This window comes from Lycium barbarum, chromosome 11 (assembly GCF_019175385.1).
Source record: "Lycium barbarum isolate Lr01 chromosome 11, ASM1917538v2, whole genome shotgun sequence".
Classification (NCBI taxonomy): Eukaryota; Viridiplantae; Streptophyta; class Magnoliopsida; order Solanales; family Solanaceae; genus Lycium; species Lycium barbarum.
In genome coordinates this window covers 3830120-3848185 of record NC_083347.1, presented here as the reverse complement: position 1 = coordinate 3848185, position 18066 = coordinate 3830120, and positions in this window count along the sequence as shown.

Here is an 18066-nt window from a genome sequence, read left to right as displayed (position 1 = left end):
CGGATGAGTTTGATGACATGTTATCGGACACTCCTCCTGCTACCGGCGAAGCTGCTGGTTTCGGACATCTCCCGATCCCTCGAGCCACGAGGGCGGCTAGTCGGACCACTAAGTCCGGTGCCAGGGATAGCTTGGTGCGCACCTTTCCGGCCCCAAGTGTGGAACCGAGGAGGACGAGATCGGCTGTGATCACCATTCCCGAGGATTGCAGCTTTCTTTCTCGCCCGGTGGGTGTGGCAAGCTACCTGAGGCCCCTTGTCTCGGACTCGGACAAACGAAAGATGAACGAAGTCCCTTGGCAGTGCCTCATTAACGAGGGTATGCATGCGGGCAATCGAGTAAGTTTATCAGCCATCCTTGCATGATTTCATTGAGAATTTTAATCTCGTTTATTCAAGTGTTTAACTTGCCTCATTTTGCAGAGTGTGGTGCTCGTTAACGAAGCCTTCGTCCGTGCCCAGCAAGAGGTGGACAATCTCAAGGGTCAACTGGATGCTCAAGGCCGAGAAATAGAGAAATATCTGTACTTTCTGTGAGTGAAGGAGGACGAGTTGAACCGAGCAGTCACTCTTCAAAACCTCCAACCCGAGCTTAATGCAACAAAAGGCCTAAAATCGTCAATTAAAGGGTGAGCTGGCCGAGATGGTCGAATATAACCGGCGTCTCGAAGCGGACAAGATCGGCCTTAGCCGAGATAACACCCGTCTTTCATCAAGGCTTGGTAAACTCGAAACCACCATTTCTCAACTCCGGGAGGAGCTGGACTCTGCCAAGTCCGATGCTACGAGCATGGCCGAGAGGAATCGGCTGCTCGAATCTGAGGCTGCCCGATACAAAGAGCATATGAGGGTGTTTGAGGAGAAGGAGAAAAAGAGGGCCCAGATGTGTGATGATCTAAAAACCGAGCTCGAGGAGACAGTCAATGCTAATAACACCCTCAAGGCCGAACTCGAGTCATACATTCAAATGCAAAGTGTCCTCAAAGAGGCTCGGGATGTTCTGGTGGCAAAGCTAGCCCAGGCCGAGGTCGATTTGGAAGAAGCTCTAAAGAGCATGGAAGCCGTCGAGGCTCATACTACTATTGCTGCTGAGTATGAAAAGTGGAAGTCCCGGAGGATCACCCTTGAGCAAGCCGAGCATGGCTTTGCTGATCTTCCGGCCCTGATACTCTAGGCTAAAAGAGTCGAGGAAGAGGCTAAGGGTGCCCTCGGGGCTGACTCCGACGACTCCAAGCGGACAGTGTCCGAACACTCTGGATCCAGCCATACCGGATAGATTAGGGCCTGTACTTAGCCTTTAATTTTTTTGCCTTTGTAGGAGTCTCCGATGTAAAATCTTTTGTATAAATAGAATATGCATTTTTCTTGATTCTTTACTTTGTTTGAATGTTTGTTATAACTTCTGCCCGAATTGTCGGTCCGTTTTAAGGAGTCATTATTTCTGACTGTGCCTGAATATTGGCTTATCTCTTCATCCGGTATATTTTGTCCGGGAATTTTATGGAATTTTTGCCCGTGGGACTTATCTTATGCTTTGTGAATTCAGACGTCTCCGAATCACGATGGGCATTTTTAGGGCCGGTATTTTTCGGCTATTTTTTAGGGCCGGTATTTTTCGGAAACCTGAATCTCAGCCTTAGCTAAATTTTGATGTAACAGTCCCCGTTTGAGGGATTAACGGTTTTGGTTCGGTTCACTATGACATTGTTGCATTTGTCGAATTTCGACCGTAGTACCCGGAATAGGGTATATGAATGAAGTAATGTCGAAATACGACGATAATCATCGGGGTAGAGTGTTTTAACAAGAAGACATCCGAGATATCGTTATCCGAACTTTCAATGATTTTTGTATTGCAAGTATTTGTACAAGATATGAGAATTTTTCCTTCTGTTTTTGTTATAGCAAATACTAAATGGACACGATTCATTCTGATCGTTTGGTCCTTACATCGAAACCTAATGCAGAAGGCCAGTTCTTAGTTTTGCCGTAGCAAATATTGAGTGGACACGATTCATTCTGATCGTTTGGTCCTTACATCGAAACCAAATATAAAAGGTCCGGCTTTGTTTTGTTGAGCTCCTCCGATTTCCGCTAACCGGGGTAAACTTCGAAGTGGATATAATAGTCCCTTAGCGCTTATTCGAGCTGCAAGATCGGGTAAGCGCTATTAAGTCCCCATTCGTAGGGTGACCCCGAGTTTCCGAGTGTTTGTCCTTGTCTTCGTCGAGTAACACGTTGTACTTGTTGCCTCATTAAAAACCTTATCGGAAAACCCATTTTAGGACAAAACCGTACTAAGGAAATGAGTTCAACACGTGTTTTCAGGCCTAGATTCTAACTTTATCCGGTACTTGACTTCCTGCAAAAAAAAAAGGTTAATAGAAAAACACGGGGAGTCCATACCTTAGCAATAGTATCTTTTCAAATGAGCCACATTCCAGTTATTACGCAACCGTTTCCCATCCATGGATTCCAACTGGTACGATCCTTTGCCCGTTACCTCGGTTATCTTGTACGGTCCTTCCCAGTTCAGACCCAGGTTTCCTTCGTTGGGATTCTTGGTGTTCAAAGTAACTTTCCGAAGCACCAAGTCCCCAACTTGGAAATGCCAAAAATTGGCTCTCCGATTGTAGTACCTTTCCATTCTTTGTTTCTTGGCTGCAATACGGATCAACGCGTTTTCGCGAAGTTCATCCGTGAGGTCGAGTTTTACGGCCATGGCCTCCTCGTTTGACTCCTCGGTGGTATAGTTGAACCGGAGAGTCGGTTCACCAACTTCTACGGGAATAAGGGCTTCGGCCCCGTAGACCAACGAGAAAGGAGTTTCTCCCGTGCTTGATTTTGATGTGGTTCTGTAAGCCCACAATACATCCAGTAATATTTCCCTCCAGTGATGCTTCGATGCTTCAAGTCTTTTCCTCATATTTTGGATTATTGTTTTGTTCGTGGATTCCGCCTGTCCGTTCGCACACGGGTGATATGGAGTTGACACAATTTTCTTGATCTTCAACCCTTCGAGGAAATCGTTGACTTTGTCTCCCACGAACTGAGGACCATTATCACAAGTTATCTCGGCAGGGATGCCGAAACGACAGATAATGTGGTCCCATATGAAGTCAATGATCTCCTTTTCTCTAATTTTTTCGAAGGCCTGTGCTTCAACCCATTTGGAGAAATAGTCAGTCATAAACAAAATAAATCGGGCTTTACTTGGTGCCCATGGCAATGGACCAACAATGTCTATTCCGCACTTCATGAAAGGCCACGGTGACACCACCGAATGCAGCAACTCCCCGGGCTGATGAATCATCGGTGCATGTCTCTGACACCCGTCACATTTCCGGACAAAATTCTTTGAATCTTCCTCCATCCGGTTCCAGTAATAACCGGCCCTGATAATCTTTCGGACCAGAGCTTCAACACCGGAGTGGTTGCCGCAGGTTCCTTCGTGCACCTCTCTCATCACATACTCCGTTTCTCCGAGACCCAAACACTTGCCCAGGGGTCCGAAGAAAGACCGTCGATACAATTGGCCGTCTACCAAGAAGAAACGCGCAGCTTTCGTCCTTAATGACCGTGATTCTTTTGGGTCATTCGGGAGCTTTCCATCACGCAAGTATTCGATGTACTTGTTGCGCCAATCCCAAGTTAAACCCATTGTGTTTATTTTGGCGTGTCCATTTTCTATCGTCGTATTCATCAAGTGCACCGTAGTCCCAGGGTTGATTTCTTCCCCTTCGGCCGAAGATCCCAAATTGGACAATGCATCGGCTTCACTGTTCTGCTCCCTCGGTACATGTTGTATGGTCCATTATTTAAATCGGTGTAGTATCACGTGGATTTTTTTCAGATACCTCTGCATCCGTTCATCCTTGACCTCGAAGACGCCAGTTACCTGGTTAACGACCAAAAGAGAATCGCACTTTGCCTCGATTATTTCGGCCCCCATACTCAGAGCTAATTCCAAACCTGCAATCATAGCCTCATACTCGGCTTCATTGTTAGTCAATTTAACAGTTCTAATGGATTGTCGAACGGCATCCCCGGCCGGTGTCCTAAGGACGATTCCTAGCCCGGAACCTTTGAGGTTCGAGACTCCGTCCGTGTGTAGCGACCAAATACCCGAGATTTTCCCGAGCTCAGCAGAAGTTCTTTCTCAACCTCGGGGACCATAGCCGGGGTGAAATCCACCACAAAATCGGCCAAGATCTGGGACTTGATGGTCGTCCGAGGTTTATATTAGCTATCATATCCGCTAATTTCTACGGCCCATTTAGTTAGTCTACCCAATAGTTCTGGTTTGTGCATGATGTTTTTTAAGGGGTAAGTAGTCACTACACATATCGGATGACATTGAAAGTAGGGCTTGAGTTTTCTAGAAGCGCTTACCAATGCCAATGCCAATTTTTCCAAGTGGGGATAATGGGTCTCTGCATCCCCCAAAGTTCTACTTACATAATAAATAGGGAACTGCGTACCTGATTCTTCTCGGACCAAAACGCTACTTACCGCCACCTCGGAGACAGCAAGGTAGAGAAAAAGCTGCTCGTCCGCTTTTGGTGTGTGCAACAGCGGTGGGCTGGACAAGTATCTCTTTAATTCTTGTAAAGCTCTTTGACACTCCGGTGTCCAAACGAAGTCGTTCTTCTTCCTCAGTAAGGAGAAGAAGCGATGACTCTTTTCCGAGGATCTCGATATGAAGCGACTCAGCGCCGCTATCCTTCCGGTGAGCCTCTGCAATCCCCTGACGTTATTCACTACCTCGATATCCTCGATGGCCTTAATCTTGTCCGGATTGATTTCAATCCCCCGGTTTGACACCATGAAACCCAAGAATCTTCCAGACCGGACACCGAAGGCACATTTTTCCGGGTTGAGCTTCATGTTATACTTGCGGAGTACATCGAAGGTTTCCTACAAATGCTTTAAATGGTCCTCTGTTTCCAGGGACTTGACCACCATGTCGTCAATATAAACTTCTATTGTTTTCCCTATTTGTTCTTCGAACATCCCATTAACTAGGCGTTGGTAAGTTGCACCGGCATTTTTTAGTCCAAAAGGCATGACATTATAACAGTATGTCCCGTATTGGGTAATAAAGGATGTTTTCTCTTGATCCTCCGGGTGCATCCGAATTTGGTTATACCCGGAGTAAGCATCGAGAAAACTTAACATCTCATGCCCGGCCGTCGCATCGATCATTTTATCGATGTGAGGCAACGGAAATGAATCCTTCGGGCATGCTTTGTTTAGATCCTTGTAATCAACACACATTTGAAATTTTTTACCTTTCTTCGGTACCACTACTACGTTAGCTAGCCAGTCCGGGTACTTTACCTCCCGGATAGAGCCTATTTTTAAAAGCTTTGTTACCTCGTCTTTTACGAAGACGTGTTTTGCTTCTACCATGGGCCTCCTCTTCTGCTTTACCGGGGGGATCTCCCGTCTAAGCCGAGCTTGTGAGTTATTACCTTCGATGGCACACCTGTCATATCTATATGGGACCATGCGAAGCAATCGGCGTTAGCTCGAAAAAATTCAATTAACTTGTTCCTGAGCTCCGAGGTTAACCCCGTGCCCAGGTATACCTTTCTGTCCGGTAGATATTCGAACAAGATGATATGCTCCAGCTCTTCTACCGTTGATTTGGTTGCATCCGAATCATCAGGCATGACGAATGATTTGGGTACACCGAAATCATCCTCTTCATACCCCGGATCTAACCCCGAGTGCTTTGATTGCTATTTGGTATCCTTTCCCCCGGTTGAATCTTCTTTCTTTTGATCCGGTTTTTTGGGCTGAGGTGTCGTTTCCTCGACCGCGAACATCTCCTTTGCAGCGGGTTGTTCACCTCGGATGGTTTTTATCCCCTCCGGGGTCGGGAACTTAAGCAACTGATGCAATGTCGATGGCACAACCCTCATGATATGTATCCAGGGTCTACCCAGTAATGCATTGTACTTCATATCTCATTCGATCACATAGAATTCCGTTTGCTGGATAGTGCCATCGATGTTTACTGGCAATGAGATCTCCCCTTTTGTGGTTTTGCTCGCCATGTTGAACCCGTTGAGTACCCGGGCTACCAGTACAATCTGATCGAGTAGCCTTAGCTGTTCGACCACTCTCCACCGGATGATGTTGGCCGAGCTACCTAGGTCAATCAAAATTCGCTTAACTTTAGTTTTAAAAATAAGAATAGAGATTACCAATGCATCATTGTGCGGTTGAATAATGCCTTCTGCGTCCTCGTTGCTAAAAGATATGGAACCCTCGGGTATATAATCCCGGTCGCTCTTTTCACGCACAGCAGAAACCTTGGTTCGTTTCATCACCGGCCCTCGTGGGGTATCGGTGCCCCCGATTATCATGTTGATTATAAGCTGGGGTTTTACTGGATCGACCCTTTTATGAGTCTCCCTTTACTGTGCCCATGGGTTCCATGATATTCACACATCATGTTCGGGTCCCGTTGGCCTGGATCTGACCTTAGAGGTCTCGGCCATCTTACATCTGAGACGCGGCCAATAGCCGAGACGAGGTCCGAGTACTGACGTTGAAATTGTACCTCTGGGGACCCACTACTCAGGTATTGTCTATGCCAGGGTACAGCCAGTTCGCACATCTATCCCTCTTCACGCTGCAGCGCTACGGGGTATCGAACCCGAAACCTCAGGCTCCTTTACATTCCCCAGAGGGAATCGCCTCTTACCAATTGAGCTGCTCAATTGGTAAGAGGCGATTCCCTCTGGGGAATGTAAAGGAGCCTGAGGTTCCGGGTTCGATACCCCGTAGCGCTGCAGCGTGAAGAGGGATAGATGTGCGAACTGGCTGTACCCTGGCATAGACAATACCTGAGTAGTGGGTCCCCAGAGGTGGGTCGTCATACTCCGATATCCTCGGCAAGTCGTTATTGCTGGCAGAGCTTCCGGCATCGCTCCTGAATGAGAGACCTCGACTATTCGATGGGCGCTCGACCCGTTTATCTCCCCGATCGGAGAAATGGCTCGGGCCAACCCTGGATTTCTCCGACCTGAAGCTTGTTTTTTCTAAGCGAGAATATGGCCGATACCTTTCCCTCGATGATCTGGCCTCCGGTTCGTAATTTTTCCTTGGTCTCTCAAAACCTTTGTTCATATTTACTGACCCAGGGGAAGCTCGAGTTGGTCATTCTCCACCCGAATCTTTGACTCGTATCAGTTATGGACATCTTCCCATGTCACAGCTTCGTATTCCAGCAAGCTTTCCTTTAATTTGAACGAAGTCGTCGTGTGCTTTTACGAACGCATCGGCGAGCATTTCAAAAGAAGTGATTGAATACTCGGGCAGATGGTCATACCAAGTCAATGCCCCTTTTGACAGAGTTTCTCCGAACTTTTTCAGTAACACGGATTCGATTTCATCTTCTTCCATATCGTTGCCTTTTATAACGCAGGTGTATGAGGTCACGTGTTCGTGAAGGTCCGTTGTGCCATCATATTCTGGATACCCGGCATTTTGAACCTCTTCAGGATCAATTTCGGAGCCGCACTCGGAGGAAAAGGCCTTTGGATGTACCTCTTCGAATCCGGCCCTTTCAAAATAGGCGGAGCCCCCGGGATTTGATCCACCCGAGAGTTGTATGTTTCCACCCTTTTTTCAGTCGAGTCTACCCGTTTCGCCAATGTTTCGAGCATTCTCAGAACCTCGGTGGATGAACCAGCTCCGGACCCATTGCTTTCAACCATACGTGCCTCATCTCTTCTGGGTTCAGCAACACCCTTCGCCTTCTCCGAGGTCATTTTATCTCTTCCGTTTTGCAACTGGGCTATTGTGATTCCTTGTTCGGCAATCGCCGCTCTCTGTTCCTGCAACATTTCAAAAATTAAACGTAAGTCAATATTATCATTCGGGGTATCCGGTTCTTTCCGGCCCTGTGTCCGGGACAAAGTAATTGAATTGTGAGTATTTAAAGGGTCAGTGGCCGGCTGAGCGACATTCTCCTAGTCCTCCTAGTCCACGGTGTTTTGTCGGTTGAGGCCCTCCCTCGAATTAACGTGGTTAGGGTCAGCGGGGTTTGGTAATCCTCGTGACCCGCTGTCTTCATTTTCGGTCACGATTTCGAGGTTGTTGACGTGACTAGATTGTCCACTGTTAGCCATTTGGTTTGTTTTCACAGAGAACGGATTTTTTCGAATCTGACGGGTAAGAGATGATCAAAGACCACTATTATCCTAGCCCCACGGTGGGCGCCAAACTGTTTACCCTAAATTTGGATAATCAATTAAATTTATAAGTGAGGTATAGGATATGTGGTAAAACTTTAATCTATTCTTCGATTGAGAGAAAATGGAATGTAATCAACTATGAATAATCTAGATGGTAGTTGATGGTTTGCGCTAAACGTATATGCTAATATGTTGAATATTGTTTGATTGCACAAATCTAAAGATGAACACAATAAATCCGGACTAAAATCTGATTTTGGGAGAGAGAAATCGTATATATTTGTTATTACAAAATGTTATAGAGTTCAAGAAGCCAACCCCTAAAAGTAGGATAATGACCTTTATTTATAGTTTTGCCTCATGGGCTTCATACAACATAAGGCCCTAAAGAATAAAGAAAAACCCTAAAATGGATAAGGTTGGTCGTACGGTCTGACACCCGTGTGATTGGCAGTACAATGTGGCAGAACGGTATTGACGCGTGGCAATTGTATAACGGATCACCCGGACCAACGGTCACGATCAAACGGACCAACGGCCACGACCAACTTGGCTATGGAGAAGCCGGACCAAATGATGCCCTTCCTTTGCTTCGGTTCAAGCATTCCTCCGGTTCAGAAAGAGTCTTCGTGCACGTGCTTGTCCCTTTCTTCCCTCGGTCTCCGGTCTTACCGATTTAACATATATCCGATTTTTACCGTATACAACTTCATAAACTCATTTTTTTCAGGTTTCAACTAATCTATAGCCAAACGCTAGCTTAGATTCAACAATCACGATTTCTCTCTTTAATTTTTCAAATCTCCTGTAATTTTTTTTCTTTCTTCTTTGGAACCAAACAGGGGGAATCATCATATCAGATGTATAAAAATCGATAAATGATGATGAATGTCAATAACCTATATAAAAATTTCAAATGGAGCCCAATCCAATGCATGCATGTACTAACAATACGAAAGCAAAATAATGAAGAAGACAAACAACAACTAGTTCGGGTCGATTACATAAATTTATCTCTATCGATTGTCCATTACGACTCAGTCCGGGCCCATTTCACGAAAAAAAATATAAAGAAGAAATAACACCCAAAAAAAAAAAAAAAAGGAAAAAGCAATATATGTTCATGAATGGGCATTTGCAACTTACACATACGACGAACGAAATGACGAAGACAAAACAACTACTTATATGAATTATATATATATATATATATATTATCGACTATCCATTACGCACTATTTTACGAAGAAATCACACAAAAAATTAGACTTATGTTAATGAAAGGGCATTTGCAATTACTTACGCATTGGAGGACTGAAATAGGATGAAAACGAGAAAGAGAAACGACATTAATGATGGGAAAAAAAAAAAAGAGAGAGTAATGGCGTTGGTGTGTGTGTGATGAATGGGAAGGTAGCAGGTTACTCACACAGATCAATGGCGATTTTGGTTCGTTAATGTGTTACTGCACTCTGTGTACGTGAAGTGCCAACATATAAAACATATCAATCAATCATTTCTTGCCATTTGGATTTTTCCGCTCTTTCGACTACCGCATTTAAATTACTCAGTTGTTGCTTAGTATTCGTAATGTGTATATCAATGGGTTGTTTTCCTTCATTCCATATTTTTATAATGAAATCAACCTTACCTAAATATCATTAAACTGTTTTCTGTAACCAAGAAGTCAGTTCACTTATTGGTTATATATAAATATATAATTTTAAACTTTTTCAACTTGATAAGTCAAGCTAAAAGAAAGAGTTTATCAACTCCTATTCATACTCCATCCGTTTCAATTCATATGGAGGTGTTATTATTTGGGGAATCAACAATTTTTTCTTTGACTTCAATTTTTTTGTTGTAGTACTTCCATTTAGTTTTCAAATATGTAAATTTTATTTTAAAAATTTATAATCAAAATTAATTATTTTAATCATTGTATTTCGAACTCCTTCACGTAAATTTGGATGAAGAGATGTATATATCCATATTCGAAGAAAACTTTTATAGACCAATCAATAGAAAAAATCGAAAAGTAGGAAATGGTATCTATTAACCAACCAAATCTAGGATTACTTTTTAGATAAACAATATAGGGATTAAGGATTTTACTCCTATGTTTTTACTCACACATATTAGAACATCTATTTGGACTCTTTGGGAGGGGCCTCTTCTCATCCCTATCCACACATATACGTTTTACAGCATAATCCAACTATTTAACTCGTAAGTAGCAACATCTATGAAAGATTCATTATCATAGATTTATCATCTTATTTTAGAAAAACTTAAAACAGGGCACAAAAATAAGTTAATGGTGTCCCATGCCAGCTTACTTTAAATTTTGATGAACATAGTTATTTAATGTTCATCCTAGTGAAAGGACTATCAGGTGTGTAATGTGTATATATATCCTTTCACTAGGACGAGTATTAAATAACTCTGTTCATCAAAACTTAAACATCTAAAAAGAAATTAAACGCTTGTCTTTTTTTTTTCTCAATTAAGATTCTAACCATGTACTGATTGACCGTTATGCTGCATTGTTGAATGTAGAAAGGCAGCATAACAAGCAGGTGACTGTGTTGCCTATAGATAGACTCGTGGAATCTATTTTGCTCGGATCTTCCACAATATTGTCGCACCTATATATCAGATCCTTAAAAGATACATAGCTTTTGGAGAATAATCAAGCCAAATCCGACGATTTTTTTTAAGAGCCAGAGCAATATAGTTTGGACTAACATTGCTTCTCAAACTCGAATTTTACCAATCAGTTTACCTAACTAGAGGCCTACAGATGTAGGTCACTACAATATGGTTGGTTCGAAACGTTAGTACTAAAAAAACTTCAATGTACAATATAGTTCACGGGCTACATATATATTCCAATGGTTCTTTATTTTGCATATTCTGGGAGGGTCATGTACATAGAGAAAACAACAGAAATAGCCACTCAGTTGTTACTTTGAAGATTTACCTTTCAAAGTATCAACACTTTGGATCTTGTGTTCCCCACACCAACAGACATAACATACTACTGATTTCCATTCTCCCAAAATTATGAAACATATTGTTCTTATGCTTGCATTATTGGTTACTATATATGGTGCTGTCTTGCGCCATGTGAAGGGTTTATTAGTTCCCGTTAATTGCTCCTATCTAAGACTGATTTTGATCGTTGAAGGATCGAGGATTTTAATTTAGTAAATCCAATGATTTTTGGTGTAAAATAAATCCCGAAAATTGCTTCAACTATATAGGTAGTTTAAGTCAAAAAGAATTAAGTGTGGTTGAAAAGACTTCTTGATTTTTGTGATACATAGGCCCCGTTTGTTCATAGATACCAAAAAAAAAAATATATATATATTTTTTTAAATTTTGGAGTTAGAGTTGGAGTTGGAGTTGGAGTTGTGTTTGACCATATTTTTTGAAATTATAGTTTTTGGTGAAATGTAATTGTAAAAAAGTGAATTTTTTTTGAAAAACAAGTTTTTTGAGTTTTTGGTATTCCGGAATACAACTTCAAGTTGTATTCGGAATTTTCATGGCCAAACGCTGATTCCGGAAAAAAGTGAAAAAAAATTCCGGAATAAAGTGAATAATTTTTATGGCAAAACGGGGGCATAAATTATCTTAATTCATGAATTAATGTACTCTAGTAGTCTTAGGATACTTGTACTTTTTTTTTACGCGTATTGCCCTTCATTTGGGGTGGTCTTTAATTTTTGCCCTTCAAATTGGTAATCTTTAATTTATACTTGTAACACCTTGTACCTTTAACCTAAGCTTTGACCATGCTCCTAGACTTAGAAAACCAGATAAAGAGTGTGGGAATTTGAAATTTCCTCTTCAGTTGTAAGATGGGGGTTTACGACCATGAACAATGATCGTATTTCAGTATATGGGCCGTATTTCAAGTCGTAAACTGGTACCAAAGATTTCTGAGCATTCTGGAATTTGGCATTTGGAGGTTACATTGTTAAATACGGACCGTATTTTGAAATACGGCCCGTATTTCAAAACGTATTTGGAATTTAGGAAAACTTCCTTGATGAAAGTTGTAGAACTTTGAAATACCTTTCCAACGGTATATTGTGGGGTCAAACGGGCATCTGTGCAAAGAGTTATGGCCATTTTACTGACGAGTCGCAGTGTAGTCCACACAGAATACGAACCGTATTTCAAAATACGGACCGTCTTTCAAAATACGGCCAATATTTTGCTAGGCGTAAAATTCAATTTTCCAGAATAGTATATATTCGTCCATATCAATCCAAATCATTATTTTTCATTTCTTCAAGCCCTAGAACGACCTCCTACCGTCTCCCATCATCAAGAACACCAAGGTAAGCCTACTCTAATTATTCCAAGTCAATTCTAATACATATCCTTGTAATCTAAACAAGAAATCATCATTCCTAACCTAGGGTTTTCAAGAAAACCCATTTTAAGGTTCAAGAATTCAAGATTTTGGAAATCTTCTTCAAAGTTCAAGTCTTTAATTCAAGTTTTGGAGCATTATCAGGTGTGTAGAGGTATATCTACGTGTGGGAACATCATTGTTCTTCCCCACGCCTCATAATCCATAAATTATGATTCTCTACGAAAACTAGGGTTTCTATACCATGCTCATGATAATCCTAGGTTCATGTCCATGATTATATTATGTATGAATTGTTATAATTTCATCATTGAGTTCTTAATATTTCTTTATAATTATTAAGAATCTGTGTAATCTATGAAAAACTCATATATCTCATTCCATGGGTTTATGCATGCTAGTTTATGATATATTATGCTATTTTCAAGGAAATACTATACGTGTTTTATAAGTTCATTCAAGCAAGTTATAATTCATGATATCTATGTACAAGCAAGTTATATTCATGAAAACCATGGGCAGCAAGTGCCACTTATTTTACATGTTCATGTTTTTGGGAGTTGCTTTAATTACCGAGGAAGGCTTTAGATAGCCTGAAAATATGTAGTCACCATAGGATGAGGATCACTCCTCCCATGTCCCGGACGATCTCTCATAATGACTGGATCCTTTCATAACATTATTAAATCTCATATCTCTGGCAAAGTATGAGTATTCTGTTGGTAGGACGCAAGTACCGGACCATGTTGTCGGTTATATTTAATGCTCTCCTTACTCACGATACTTTACACATGTTATATATGTATATGTACTCATGTTCATGATCATGTTTCAGTTCAGTCTCTGTTATGTTATTTCCATGTCCCATGTTATTTCATTCAGTTGCTTTACATACCAGTACATTCAATGTGCTGACGTCCCCTTTTATTGACCGGGGTCTGCATTTCACGATGCAGGTACGGATTTACAAGACGCCACATCTGCTCAGTAGGATTTTCCCGTATCAGCTCATCGGTGAGCCCCATCTCATTCGGGGTTTTAGTCAGTTATATTTATTTTACTAGTCATGCATTTAAAGGTATGCTGGGGGCCTTGTCCCAGCAAGTACGTTTTCCAGTCAAGACTCACGATTAGAGGTTTCATAGACTAGTCAGTTTAGTTATGTTAGACATGCAGGGTGTTTAGCCATCTTTGGCTCAACTCATGTTGTTTCCGCATTTATGATTTAAACAAGTATTTCATTAAATTATTATGACATCTCATGTTTTATAAAAGCTCATCACATTCATGCTATATTTTCGCTCATGTATGCCTCATGATGATTCAGCAAGCAATGAGGTTCGCTCGGTCACATGCAGTATGGCACCGAGTGTCGTGTTTCGCCCAACCATGGTTTGGGGCGTGACAAAGCTTGGTATCAGAGCCCTAGGTTCAAGTGTCTTAGGGAGTCTATGAAACCGTGTCTAGTGGGGTCACTTTTATATGTGTGTGGCGCCCACACATATAAATAGTTGACCACCAAGACTTTTAAGATTGTCTCACTTCTTTCATCTCTAGATCGTGCAATAGAGCTATGTTCTCAGAAATCACTCGGACTCGTGTGTTGTTTCCCGTTGTACCGACTACGCCTCGTCTCAATGGATGAGGAAGATGTAAATATAATCATTAGCGATGTGTTGCTTTCAGATGGAGTCATCATGAATTATTCTAACTCGTGCCATGAAGCTTAGAGCAGTAAGTAACATTCTTTTTCCATCGAATTCTGAACGTAAAGAATGCGTAAGCGGCGAGAAGGAAATTCGAGCCCCAAGACTTGCCAAATAGTGCATGGTGTGTTTATCAGGTGATAGTACCATTTGAAAGACAAGTTTCGGTATGGTAGCACACATAGGTTATATACCCTAATAGAGTAAGTTTATTTGGACTCTTTGACCATGGAGCTATAGTATAAGGGTGATGGTTCATATTTAAGACCCCACGAGGTATCATGTTATGAAGTTAACCGCAGCAGGCATAAATTGTCCAAGGTAGTTTTGAGCAGGAAATAGCCTAAGAGCCGACCCCCTGTAATACTAGAAAGTCTCGACTTTTTCAAGGATATATATATATATATATATATATATATATATTTGCCATATGATCTATGCACATGATTAGGAAGGGATTGATGCGATAAGAAAACCACGAGGAGACAATGTTGATTTTTTTTAGGGTTAGTTTTAAATTATTTAAGCTTATTCAAATCAAACCTGGAGAGTATGACGTTAGTAAGTTACTACAAGAAGCAGATATTACTATGAGATAAAAGACATGACAATTCCCTCTTAGGTTATGTGATTAAGTATTTATCCCTGATGTGTATAGCATGATATAATTTTGAAAGTGTATAGGAAGTTTTGGGTTAGTTGTTCCAATTTCTCGTTTGAGACATATGAAATTTCCCTAAGTGTGATCCATGTCTATAGTTCAGATGACCAAGAAAAGTTAGAAATAACCTTATGTTTCACTTTAGTACTCAGAGAAGAATTAGAGAATATGGTGCTAGCAAGTGGTTAAAAGAAGCATAGTAAGTAAGTTTGAGTAGATACAGTGAATCAAAAATTTTCACCAGAGTTAGTAGAAGTACGATTTAAGTTACTTAGTTAAGTTAATACTAGTGAGTGGGTAACCGTTTGAATACACCGACGGCGTTTTATAACCTAAAGGGTTTAAGTTAAATTTGAGGTATAGAAATGGGTGAAAGAAGAAAACCATCTAAGCATTAAAAGAGCAAGCTACAGAAGAAGAGCCTTAAGAGTTATCACAAAAAACAATTCCCCAAGACTGATCAAGCTAGTATGCCAGTTATGTACATTAGCAACCCGTTCGATTAATTAATCCAGTTTTCCCGGTAAGTAAGACTTGCTTGAAGTAAGACGAAGAAATGAGTTGTCAGTATTTTAGAGGAAATTAGGAGAATCATTAGAGGACCACTTTTCTAGAACCACGGGACTCGGGGAATGCCTAATACCTTCTCCCCAGTCAACAGAATTCCTTACCCGGTCTTTTGTTTTCACAGAACAATAATAAAAGAGTCATTTCCTTTTGATTAGGGATTTAATAAGGTGACTTGAAACACCAAAACTCAATTCCAAGTGACGCCTCTGTAAATAAATAATCTCTATTCAAAACCGTCACTTTAAATGGAAAAACCCTTTTAAACAATAAAAACCTGAGTGTGTTTATCCTTCGGGGCGCGAAAAAGGGGTGTGACAAGTGTTATATGCTCTCTCTGAATTAAGGTTGTTTTGGTAAACATTGCATTTCTATGACTTTGTTCTTCAGGTTGAAAAATCAAAGTCCTGGCTTTTCTGTTTGGTTTCAGCCATTTATCAAATTAGAATGATATTCGATAAGTATTTCGTTACTTTATATTTCGTTGGTTTTTATACTAAATTCTACTTTCTGCTTTGACGAAAAGAGTATATCTTTTTGCTAAGTGATAGGGAATCACTTTTTTATGACAAAAGTTTCCTATAATTTAAAATCCAGTCTCTTGAAGTTCCAATCTTTCAAAATTCTCACGTTCTTAGTTACCTCGATAGAGGTTGTTCAAGGCTCTAACTGAAACCCATATGTTCACTATGTATCTGCATAAGCTCGAAAGAAGTTGAAAAATGTAGAGAAAAGAGATTTATCCTTAAGACCTATGAGTTATTTATATAGGTCGAGTCAAGGGTGCAGCCATAAGTTATAGTTTTTATGCATGGTGAAAATGTCGGTACTTGGTTTCCTACCCACCAGCCGCATTAGCAGGAGGAGGGGGTTAGTTTCAGCAGGTATAGACGTACAAGAAACAAAAATGGAACACACTGGAAATTTATAGGGCAAAACATTTTGTCTTGGCTACAGCCTACATACAATTGCAAGAGAAGATTGAAGGTGACTCTTTTCTTTAATCAAGTTCATGGCGAACACATTGAGGTATCCCCTGATCCTAGGGTGATTTTTCAAGGTTGAATGTTACTTTTTCGCAACTTGGAGATATCAGCCGACGGGCATGTTTGTCATCGTAGAGTTTTTGTGTCTAATTTGGTATTTGCCTGTATTCTTTTGGCATACCAGAACTTTTAACTATACATCTGAGGAAATTTTATGTTGATTTATTAGTTGCAAACTTGCAATTTAAAGTGAAGTTGTATTAAAATCCAAATCGTTGGGCCCACGTAAGACTCATTTAGTTTTACATAAGGGAAAAGGACACAAATGGCCGCTGGGCCTAAAATAAACCCACGCCCTGACTCAAGTTTTCCCAAACCCAAAAAGTAGTCCCTAAACAATTTCCATCCGGTAGCCAAAATCTGTAGCAAGCTTTTTATGGCGACTAAAAGTCGCCACAAAAGATTTAAAAACTCATCACTAAAGGCTGGTCGGCCCAACAACCCAAGCGCTTTTTTTTTTTTTTAAAGTCAGACTTTTTGTGGCAATTACAAGTCGCCACTAAAGGCCTGCTACAGAAAAATCAGGCTTTTTAGTGGCGAATTTTTAGATTAAATATCCCAAAACATGTACAATATGTGTATATTTTGTAAAAAATATTCCAAAAAAATCTGAGGCAATTTTTGTATATAACAAGTATTATTTGTGTATAAAAATATGTATCAGTACCTATCTGTAATGTATAGAAACTGTATAAAATATGAATCACTAAGGTATGTATCATTTTTGTATACAATATGTATCATTTTTGTATAAAAAGTGTATATATAATTCCAGCATGTGTATATAAACTGTATCAGTCTTGTATAAAAAGTATATCATACGTATAAAAAATGCATCATAGAAACTGTCTCATTGTGGTATATAATATGTATCACTATTGTATATGTAAAATAAAAAAATCATATCATTATTGTATAATATGTGTATAATAAATGTATAATTAATTCCAGCATATGTATATAAACATGTATCATTCTTGTATATACTACTAAATATACACATATTTTGGGATATTTCTCACTAAATATACACATATTATACATGTTTTGGGATATTTAACCTTTAGTGGCTACTTTTTTAATTGCCACTAAAAAGCCTGATTTTTCTATAGCAGGCCTTTAGTGGCGACTTTTTTTTTAAAAAAAAAAGCGCTTGAGCTGCTGGGCCGGCCGGCCATTTTTTGGTATTATTTTGGGCCGGCCGGCCATTTTTTGGCATTATTTTGGGTTGAGCGGACTCCTGGGGTTATTAGGCCCAAATATTGACCAAATATGACATTACTTTGGGCCATTAGACACACAGTATTCTTTTCCCTTTGCATAATGTGTTCATAAAAAAAAAAAATCATCCACTATGAAAAGGTTAACGATTTAACGGGAATGCAATTGATTTTTTTTTAATTTTAGGTTGTGACATTGTTATATAAGGACAAATAATGAAATTTTTCAATATTTCAGGGATTAAAAGCGTAAATTCTCCTTAAAGAAAA